The following is a 12,456-nucleotide window of genomic DNA, read 5'->3' on the forward strand; positions in this document are numbered from 1 at the left end:
TCTTTAATCAATAATTCAATCCATCTTCGTTATCTTGGATTCAATTCCTTTGATCACAAGTATATTTTAAGCTTTTCGTGATTATGTAAATATCCTGCAGCGCTCTCCAAATAGGTAATGTCTCCACAAACTTCAGAGCAAAACAACTTCTACCAAACTCTAGATCATGCGTGGGCATAAATGCCCACCGTTTTTCTATAAGTTCACGAGAGAGCAATTGCAATCACCATTCCCATCCGGCATCAACACACATCCCATCCTGAGACTGCGTCGCCAATAAATCTTAAATTTCCTACCCGGAAATAGGAAGCGTAGCACTTGATGCTGCTAGCTACGTTTCCGTTTTAGCTCTGAAAACTATATTCACACTCAACGACCATTCAAACCTCACGCCTTTCTTGGGTCAGTTCTGTCACACGACAAGGTCTATCTTTAAGAGAAACCCTCCACAAACCTCGATAAACAACCTGCCAACCCTTAGGTAACAGCGTATTTCTGAAAATGGCTCCTTGTCGGGTCAGTTTCCCAATTAACATTTGCTCGTCTTCTGGGTATTCTACAACTAATGCTCTCCTACTGGACAACAACATGGCCAAAAATAACACCCGATCTAACCCAAAAATTCGCATTTACTGAATTTAGCACACAACTTCCTATCTCGCAACGTCTGGCCAATATTATCCTCAGGTGGTAATATGACTCCTCCCTACTACCAGAGTCACTTAGTATATCAACAATGAATACTATCACGAACTGGTCTAAAGTAGGGATGAAATATCCGTTATGAGATCATTAATACCGAAGGTGGCATTTTGTCAATCCGAAAGGCATTACTAGGATTTCAATAATGTCCATATCTCTCCTAAGTGCGGTTCTTTAGGAATATCGGCTTCTTCACTTTCAGTTGATGAGTAACCACCAGATCTCAAGTTATCTTCGAAAAACACCGTGGGCTCCTTCTTAGCTGATCAAACAAAATGCATCAAATTGGGGCTTGGGTAATGGATTATTTATTCTTTAATCGTTACCTATTCAGCTGCCTATTAGTCGATACAGAAATTTAAGTGTACGTCTTTCTTCCTCACAAAACAATACCGGGAGCTCCCCAAGGCATACACTAGGTCGAATTGTTTCCCTTTTCAATTAACTCTTTGCAGCTGAAACTTTAATTCTTCAACTCAGTCAGGCACCATTCTATACGGTTGCCTGCGATATGGGTTGTTCCTGGAACTAATTCAATAGTAAAATCCACCTCCCTGTCGGGGGTAATCCCGATAGTTTCTTCAGGAAATACCACTCCCGGAATTCATTTTACCATTATGAGCACCATCTTCCTGGGTTTCCAATCTCCTTGACTAGAACCATCCACATGAGCCAGATAGGGCTTTACATCCCCTTGCTTAATAGCTCTTTTCGAGCTTTTCCAACTGTCATATCAAATTTTCCCACGAACTAATCGTTTGCTTACCTGTCAGCATACATTCATTGGCCATTTTGATTTTTCTGTAGTTACTAACCTCCTTCTTGTAAACAGTCTACTAAAGCATTTATACTTACTTAGAAGAAATTCCATCCGGATAAGCCATCAACTCCAAACAGGTTCTAAAGAAAGTTAAATCAACATAAAGTTCTAAACATTGATCGTTCTTCAGCAAATGATTATAAGCATTCTTCTCATATTATCACATCTCCAAAGGATAAGAAAATAACTCTTCAGGCTAGGTTCAACCAACCTATCTATACTTAGATGCATACACCTCTAGATATAAATGATATGTGGGGCACAGAATCAAAATAAATAATAAGCAGATTTCCACATACCATAGCATTACCGGTCACAACATCTGGAGACTTCGTTGCCTCCTGGTGTGTCACGACATACACTCGTCCCTTCTGCTGGGTCGACCTACGGACATTCTTCTGCTTGGCACCACTTGACCCTTCACCCCGATTTCCAGTACTCTTTGGTTGGTTAAGCTGTCTGGGATGTCGGTGTTTGGCTATTGGAACGCTCTGTATACTGGGGACAATCCTCTTGAAATGCCTTGTTTGTCCGCATTGGAACATGCCACCCTGCCACTATAAGCATGCCCCAAAATGCTCTCTGCAACAACTAGGGCATGTCGGTCTCCTGTCTGTGCTAGCTACCGATTCACCAACTCGTGGCATCTCTGATCGGCTAACATGCACCGACCGAGGGTCTCGTTTCCTTTTCTTGGATCCCTACCAACTGGTTCCCCTGAAATGGCTTCCACTAGTCTCGGGTTGCCACTGGAGATCAGAAATCCCTTGTCTCTAGGCCCTACTACGGCTTCACTTCCTCTTGGAAACTGCTCAACATCTGCCAAATTCCGCTCGACTCATATTACTGTTTCTACTAACTGGTTAAAATCTAGCCAATTAGCCGTAGACATCACCGGAGTTCTGAGTTCCTTCCCTCAAACCTTGTTCCAATTTCCTGCATCTATCTTTCCCTCAGTAATAATCGGCAGGGCATACGTGATAACTCTGTAAATTTTCTGCTCATATTCTGCCACCGACATCGTTCCCTATGTTAATCTGAGGAACTCATCCCTTTTTGCATCTCGAAACGAGCTGGGTAATACTTATCTTCAAAGGCCTTTCTGAACTCAGGCCATAACATCACATTTGTACTGGCTCGTCTGGCAGATATCACTTTCCACCATTTCTCTGCTCTTTCTATAGTAGAAAGGTGGCTATAATCCCACCTTTTCTGCTTCCTGGACAACTCATAACATTGAAACATTTTTCAACTACATCCAGCCACAACTCGAGCTTCAGCTGAATCTGTTGTACCTTCAAATGTCACAGCCCCTAGGGCTTTAAACCTCTCAATATCATATTTATTTTCTGGGTCGGCTCGTGCAGAGCCCACACTGGCTGCTAACCTCTGCACTATCCTGTCAAACACTACATCTTCTAGCTGCGAATCTGCCCTTGCTTGGGGAGTACTAGAGTCTCATTCGAACATCATTTCCTGACCCACTGGATCATTCACCTTCTTTTTGCCACCCGGTGGGTTCTCCTCGACCTCCGGGCCCCTATTGGTAGGGTCAGTGTTCCTGCCACCTGTCTGCTTACTCGGTCTACCACGTTGCCTCGGCATTTCATCTAATACAATGTACACATGTTAGGGACTCACACTTAGGGACTTTGATTTATGCATAAACTTCCCTCTCATTCCCAAAACCTTATGCTCTGATACTAACTTGTCACACCCCCTCTCAGATTACCTTTTTATTCTGGAAGAGGATATGACCGTGGTAGTTACTAGCCCTACTGCCAGCACTCACCACTCAAGCCTTCTAATTTAAATACCAACCTATTCATCTCATTAGTAATATACACAAATAGCTAATCTCCCTTAAGGTTCTACAAAGATTACATAAATACATGCATACAGCCAAGACATTACTTTTATAGAAAAATATTCACAGGTGGCCCAAACATTCCTACAAAAGTCCTAGTCCCTCACAAAACATGTGTACATAAACAAATCATCAACCTAAGTCTTTTAATAAGCCGAGTCTTTTGATGGCAAGCAGCAACAGGATCAACCTTGAGGAAACTAACCTCTACCTGAAAAGGGAAAACACAGAAATTCTGTGAGCTAAAAGCTCAGTGAGTGACTATAGAATCGTAAGGCAACAAACGTAGCATCACTATAAACATGTAAATATACCAATGAGTAAACTCAAGCAATTGTCTCTAAATGTAGCTGTAAACCATTCTCAGACATCATTAAACATTATTATTCCCTAATTGAGAACGAGCCTAAACGCTCTAGCTCCCAAACGTTTATTACCGACCAAGAGACCCATACTTCGGTCTTTCATTCATAACTGGCTACATGCACGTGGCCACACTAAGTACCAACATATTTTAGGTACTTCCACTCAGTTACCTTCTCAAATTTGTCCTTCAGTATCGAGCTACTATGATACCTTCTCATATGTCCTTCGGTATCAAATTGGCCAGATACCTTCTCAAATGTCCTTCTGTATCAAATTGGTCAGGTACTTTCTCAAATGTCCTTCGGTACCAAATTGGTTAGATACCTTCTCAACGTCCTTCGGTATCAAATGTGTATTTTGTAACATCAAATTAAGTTTCATTGCCTAGTATTTACACAAGAGTTGTTCCATTGCCACTCATTTACACAAGAACTCACTTTCTCATAGCCTTCCTCTAGGAATCATATATCAAAATCAGAAACATAGCTTTTGTAATGGTTACATGACATACCTTGGCCTGTGTTACACACATACAAGCCGGGAAACATGCATTAAGTTATTCTCCAACCATTTGTTGCTTGAGGAAGTATAAATACATCATTAATGTCACTGTGCTTTACTTAATCATATATGCATGAGTATTGGAAACCTTAAGTTTACTTAGTCACTCACCATTCGTCAGGCACTTATTGGTTTATACGTTTCCCCTAGCTCTTCTTGGCCTGAAAAGATATAATTCCCGATTAAACTCAAATAATTCATTTATTAAAGGAACTTCCATCAATACAGACAGCTTTACTAGCGAGATCCCCCAGAGCGAGGTCAGCGAGATCCCTCTAAGCAATGCTAGCGAGATCCTCTAGAGTGATGCAAGCGAGATCCTCTAGAGCGATACCAGCGAGATCCTCTAGAGCGAGATCAAGCTTTTCCTGTGAAATTCTTAGCGACATTCACCTCAATTCCTAGCAAAATTTCCCTCTAGAGCGAGATCCTCCTAACAAAATCAGTGAGATTTCCTTTATAAGCGAGATCCTCATGCCCAAATCTCGCTATAATTCTCCACAATGAACTGCTTGTTGTTCTTCACACGCAGCTGTCTGCTTATGCACCAATTCCCTATTATAACTTCAAAAATTCATAACTCAAAATCCAGAGCTCTTTTCAAGAAACTTCCTTCTACAAACTTGTTTAGATTTGAGTTAATTCCTTACCTTAAAATTTCAGTCTAGAATTTCTTATAGTTTGGCTTAGAACTTCCAAAGTTCACCTCGAGCCCTGATTAATCCGTGGTTCTACCTCTTCTACAAATTCTCCACTTTTGTACTTCTCCTCTTGCAATCTTTATTCAGTAGAACAACCTTAAAAACTAGATTCTCCCAGCTTTCAAATGGCACCGAATTCGCTAAATTTGCTCTTGTCAATTGTCGAAACCATGCTTTTGAAGTTTCATTTCCCCTTTTAATCTTTTTGCCGCTTCCTAAGTTCAAAAAGTAGATTGCCACGTCACCCTACACTTAGTGCCTCCAGCCAGACTAATGATTGAGTTTCTTTATTTAATATATTTTCCTTCCCTTCCTTCATAATCCCTATAAACGACATGAATTTCTACTTAATAAATATGTAATATAACATCTCTTTGGCTAAACATGTTTATCTAGGGAACCTAAGTTCGGGGTTTACATCGATCCTCAGGGAAAGTTTTAATTCTAATCATTTCTTAACTAATCTTGAATAATAAAGCAATAAAATGGGGATCTGATGAAATTGAAAAAAAAAATACTAAAGATCAAAAGAAAAAAAGATGAATGTAAACCAGTGAGGAATAATCTTTCTTCTAGTTCAAGTTAGACGTTCAATGCAATTCCTATCATCGAATTCTAAAAGTTAATTGGAAATCGGATTATGCTCGCAACTACTCGCTCAATTTGATCAAGCTAGCCTCTACAAAGTCTGACAACTAGCAATAACCTAGTCGAGAGAGCGTCCTAATCATTGATTAAGATTGGATAGGCCAAACCCTAATCAACCTACATGCTCCTACTTCTATTGGGTTCGATAGCAACCATATAGAATAGAAAACATGCACATTAAGTTCTAGGATTCAATTGCGTTGGTTAATTGCTAAGATAGCTTACTCAATTAACCAAAATTTCTCCAAATCCAGTAATTAATGCATCCTAGGATATCCATCAAATACAAATTACTATTGCATCTTATAGATCTTGGCTAGACATTCCATCGAACACATTGAAAGCAACATATTCAATAATGATTGTGACAAAACCAAGCATCTAGGCTACTCATGTTCAAGATAAAGATCATTCAACATGCATCAAGAATTAACCATAGATTCAAGAAAGCACAAATTCAGATTGCAATTCATAAGAAAAAAGAGAAAACTCAAAAGAATTGCAAGAACCCTTGAAGTCTAGAATCAAGACTCAATCAAAACTTCATAAATTCATAGACAAATTTTATTAAGAATTACAAGATTATTGTTTACAATTCATCAAAAATATAAAATATAACCTAAAATGGAACAAAAATTACCAAAGAGATGAAAGAACTCGGAGAGAGATCCTAGTCTCCATGGATTTTCTTCCTCTCTTTACAAAAATGAAAGAAAAATGTATTTATAGTTCGTAGGGTAATGTCGCAATGCTAGGGTAGCGTCACGACGCTAAATCGATGAAAAGCCAAGAAGCGTTGGGCTGGTGTTGCAACGCAGTCCTTAATGCTTGGCAACGCTGCCCTGTTTTGCAATAGAATTGAGCGTTTTGTCTTCAAGCATTGCTCGACGCTTCTCTTAGGGTCGTGATGTTGAAACTCGATGGTGAAACTCGATTCTCTATGGCATTTTGATAATTTTTTGGTTCTCTTCAATTTGTTGATTTTGGTTGTCATTTTTTTTTTAATCTTTTTGGCCCAATTTTCTCTTAATGACTTCTAAATGCCTCGAGGATCGTTTTACATACAAAATTAGCATTTAAAGTAAATCTTCAACACTATTTTGGGAAAATTAACATAGAAAATATACAACCTTTAAAAACCTAACAAATTTCGAAGGAAAACACCATCTCTAGTGAATCCCGAAGGAAACACGACCTATGAATCCTGAAGGAATGCACCACCTCTAGTGAATCCCAAAGGAAACACAACCTCTGGTGGACCCCGAAGGAAACCATCACCTCTAATGAATCCCGAAGGAAACACAACCTCTGGTGGACCTTGAAGGAAACCACCACCCCTAGTGAATCCCGAAGGAAACACAACCTCTAGTGGGCATCTAACTAATAATGAGGACGTTATTACTATTACAACATCATAGGCGTCATAACATGGTTCTATAACATGAACATACATCTCATCATCCTCATATCAAATAGAATCTCATAGAATAATAACATACTCAAATCATGCCAGCATTCAAATATCTCTATACGCATCTAGTCTTTTAAATCCTCATTTCAGCAAAGGGATACATAAACATCAAACCATCAACAATCCTTAGTAAATCATAACTATATTGCTTGACACATGGGCAATTCTAGTAGTAAGATTACTTACTTCGATACTAGATTCAGATATCGATCCAAGCGGCAATCTTCAATAATCAATCTCTGAATTCAATTCCTCAACGAAGCTCGATCAACAACCACCCTCAAGATTCCAATCTCCAAAGTCGTCCTTCAATCAAACCCTGCTTCCAACTTTTAATCCCTTTCTCCCTTAAAATTTTCAATTCACAAAGAATTTAACTAACCTTCTTCCACAATGAAATTAATTTTTTTACATTAGTTTCAAATTAAATTTTTGTGACATAAACCCCTTCCAAAATGAAATTAATTCTTGACATTAGTTTCAAATTAAATTTGTGTGACATAACTCCCTTCCAAAGTGAAATTAATTCTTGACATTAATTTCAAATTAAATTTGTGTGACATAACCCCATTCTGAAATGAAATTAATTTTTGACATTAATTTCAAATTAAATTTGTGTGACATAAAGTCCAATTTCCACATTTTTCTCTGATTAAACAATTAAATTGAAACATATCTTTCTCAATAATTGAGTTTCAGTAATCCAATTAAATTTCCAAAATTCAAAAATGATCTCGAATATTACAAAATACTAAAATTACATTATGAAGAAAATTTCAGGAAGTTACATTCTTCCCTTCTTAAAGAACTTTCGTCCTCAAAAGTCCATTCCTGAAAAAGCTCTAGGTACTGGGCCCTCATCCTCTCGCTCCCAGGTAGCCTCCTTGAACTGTTGATTCTGCCACAGGACTTTCACAAATGTCATCTCCCTTCTGTGCAATGTCTTTACCTCTCTGGCGAGAATTTCTACAGGCTTCTCCTTGTAGCTCAAGTTGTCATTCAACTACAATGGCTTAAAGTCAACTACATAGGATGAATCTGTCACATACTTTCTCAGCATCGAAACATGGAAGACATTATGAACTGAAGAAAGTGATGGAGGAAATGTCAATCGGTAAGCTATGGGACCAATTCGCTCCAAGACCTCGAAAGGTCCAATGAACCTCAGGCTCGGCTCCCTTCCTTCCAAACCCCAGAACACCCTTCATAGGTGCCACCTTTAAGAATACTTTATCACCAGTCTCAAATTCCAAGTCCTTACATCTCACGTCGGCGTAGCTTTTTTGTCTGCTCTGAGCTGTTTGCATATGAGCCCTAATCTTCTGTATTGCCTCATTTGTGGCTTGCACAGGTCCCAGCAATTTCCTCTCTTCTACCTCATCCCAACACATAAAAGACCTGCAACTCTTTCCATAGAGGGCTTCAAACGACGACATGCCAATGGTAGCCGGATAACTATTATTATGCGAATTCCATCAAATGCAGGTGAGAGTCTCAACTCCCTGAAACTCATCACGAGGCTCTATACGGTCATGGGCTACAAAACTGGCTTGAGCCAATCCTCATATAATTCTTTAGCCTTAAAATAATCACATATCATTACATAGACCCAGCTGCGGATGAGTCTAAAATTCCCTCTGAAAATGAGGTTTTGAAGTCCCTGGATGCTAAAGCAGCCGTCAATTGATCACACATTTCCATAACCTCGTAATAACTGTAATTGATACTTAAAGTTAGTTTTTATGATAAAACCTTATTGATTCATAACTTATAGCTTCAATTACTCGTACTCCCTAGAGCTAGTTAACTCATTGCCCATGAGGGGAAAACATACATCATGTATTGCTCCAAAACCACCTATAGCAACTTCTTGTTATCAACTCAACTTTATTACCAATCTATCCTTTATGCCAATGGTGATATTGGAAGATCCAACTTACTTAATTTTGTGCATATATGCCACTTTTGTCTACCTCGAGCTGGATTAATTTCATTTTTCAATCAAATTGATGGTCTTGCTAGTTTATGTTTCGAACTTGCACACTACATCAAAATCCATTAAATCTTACTATGCCCTCAATGGTTTACCTCTTAGCTAATGAAGCCTCAACATACCATGTCAATAATTCCTGAACATCTACTGTTACTAATAACTCCATTTTAGCTTATCCCTTCTCAACCTTTTATTTCGGTAACAGATTCTTGTGTTAAAACAAAGTTCCATATTGATCACCTATGTAAGCTATCTTTCCATCCAACTCATATTATCCTAAAGTTCCACATGATGATGAGATATTTTTCTTTTACACCAAAACAAATTTCCTTGTAACCCCTCATATCATGCCTCCAAACCATACTTAACTAGGAGTTTTGAACACATTAAATTCATTTCTCTTTCCAAAAGAGTAAACTTTCTTGGATACTTTTTTTTTCCATTTGCCAAGTAGAACGTAATCTCTTTACTAAAGTATATTTTACTTAACTCCTCCATAAGTTTTATCTCTCTCACTAAGAATTTTCATCTTGTAGAATTCTCCTTTGCCAAGATTCATGCTTTTAAACTCCAAAAGACTTTCGGTCCAACTTTGATCTCCTTGTCACAATAAGGCTATGGATTTAATTAATCTAGGTACTCTAAAATAATCCTTCAACCCAAAAAAATAAAACTTTGTTTTATTCCTTTAAGTCTAAACTCATGTCCAACTATTTTGCCTTCCTTTAATGACATCAACTTAGCTAGATATTCCAAAAGAATCCTTCATATCACTAAACATACTTTACCTAGTCCATCAAATTGTAGTATTACCAAAGTGATTATGACTTATTAATCTTTTCCAAAAGTCCTCTCAAAATGTTTGGTTTTAATATCTCAACCTTTAATAAATCCATAGTCTCTTCCTTTTCTCCTTCTTATCCATAAAACAACTTTTAACCTTATACTTGAGTACGTGGCCTGTGGAGGAATTTATTTATACTAACACCAATTGCACTACTCAACAAAAAAAAACATAACACTAGTCCTTATTGAATTCTTATCTAGACAATTTTATTCATTGGCTTAAACATTTAAATACTTTTATTCCTAAATTGTCATAACTCTACATAGTTTCATCAACCTTTAAGATCTCTGAATTGAGGTATATATTTGTTTGTTTTTAACAGAATTTCCATGAGATAAATTAGTGTCAAGTGACCTCATAATTTTTTTTTCTCCTTTTGTAGCGTCGTACCTGAATAATCCGCTTATAATAACTTTTAACGAGTCACTGACCTAGTATTAGAATATAACTAGTGCGTTTAAACTAAACAATATTTCAATGCACAATTACCATAAAACTTTTAATTGATAAGACATACCTGGCGATGACAAGGAATCCGTCCATGGGCCATAGGGACAATCTAGACTTACATAGTAAGTCAGTCTACATAACCCAAAACATGGGCTCTGATACCAACTATAACAACCCGACTTCCTAGGACTCAAGCTAAGCCGTTACTAAATGCATGCATGCATGGAAGTTAAAACGACATCATTTTTATAGTGAAATAAATGCTAAATAAATAAGGTAACTTAAAAGATCTTCATTAAATTCAAATATTAAAATCAAATGATAGGGTACCCATAAGTCATAAATAAAAATAAATAAGTCTGAAAATAAATCTCAAATGATAAGTTTCAAATGTCAAGACTGAAAGTTAAAAACATAAAAGAACTCTTAAAACATGAGCGGAAGCATTAAAACTGGTCCCTAGTGGCTCGTTCATGGATTCCTCTTGTCATTCGTTGGCGTGTCCCTACCCTTACCTAAAACATAAACATAAGAAATGGTGGATATAAAATACTCAGTAAGTAACCCCACTACTGGGGTCAGGCTAGGCATCTATGTCCTCTAGATGCCTATCTCTGGTGGGACGTAAGCACGCCTCTAATCCCTATGGAACACATATATACATGAATATTTGAATTTCATCCTACTATAGTTAAGTATACCCACTACCTCTAGTAAGTCCCGTAGGACCCACAACCTCTGGTGAACCCCAAATGAGACACCACCTTTAGTGAATCCTAAAGGAAACACAACCTCTGGTGAATTCCGAAGGAAAACACTACCCTTAGTGAATCCCGGAGGAAACACAACCTTTGGTGGACCCCGAAGGAAACGACCACCTCTAGTGAATCCCAAAAGAAACATAACCTCTGGTGGACCCCGAAAGAAACCACCACCTCTAGTAAATCCCAAAGGAAACACAACCTCTAGTGGGTATCTAACTAATAGTGAAGTCACTATTACTATTGCATCATCATAGGCATCATAACATGGTTCTATAACATGAACATACATCTCATCATCCTTAGATCAAATAGAATCTCATAGAATAATAATATACTCAAATCATGCTAGCATTCAAATATCTCTACGTGCATCTAATCTTTTAAATCCTTATATCAGCAAAGGCATACGTAAACATCACCATCAACAATCCTCAGTAAATCATAACTATATTGCTTGGCACGTAGATAGTTCCAGTAGTAAGATTACTTACCTCCATACTAGATTCAGATATCGATCCAAGCGGCAGTTTTCAATAATCAATCTTTGAATTCAATTCCCTAATGAAACATGAGCAACAACCACCCTCAAGATTCCAATCTCCAAAATCTTCCTTCAATCAGACCATGTTTCCAACTTTTAATCCCTTTCCCCCTTAGAATTTTTAATTCACAACAAATTTAACTAACCCTCTTCCAAAATAAAATTAATTATTGACATTAATTTCAAATTAAATTTGTGTGACATAACCCCATTCCAAAATGAAATTAATTTCAAATTAAATTTGTGTGACATAACCTTCTTCCAAAGTGAAATTAATTCTTGACATTAATTTCAAATTAAATTTGTGTGACATAACCCTCTTCTGAAATGAAATTAATTATTGACATTAATTTCAAATTAAATTTGTGACATAAAGTCCAATTCCTACAATTTCCCTCTACTAAACAATTAAATTGAAACATTCCTTTCTCAATAATTGAATCTCAGTAGTCTAATTAAATTTCCAAAATTCAAAAATGATCTCAAATATTACAAAATACTGAAATTATATTATGAAGAAAATTTTGGAATGTTACATGTGTAGATATGACGGATGAATAGTGAACGACGTCGAAGACAAAGGAAGAAGAATAAAAAGCTGAAATAGGTGCAGCTTATTTGATTTTAAAAGGAAGTATAACTGTAATTTCTCATGACAAAAAGGTCGACCATATAAAAGTTTCTAGAAAGACTTGGTCCATAGAATTTTATTTATTTATTTATTT

Source organism: Benincasa hispida, chromosome 1, assembly GCF_009727055.1.
Source record: "Benincasa hispida cultivar B227 chromosome 1, ASM972705v1, whole genome shotgun sequence".
In the NCBI taxonomy this organism is placed as follows: domain Eukaryota; kingdom Viridiplantae; phylum Streptophyta; class Magnoliopsida; order Cucurbitales; family Cucurbitaceae; genus Benincasa; species Benincasa hispida.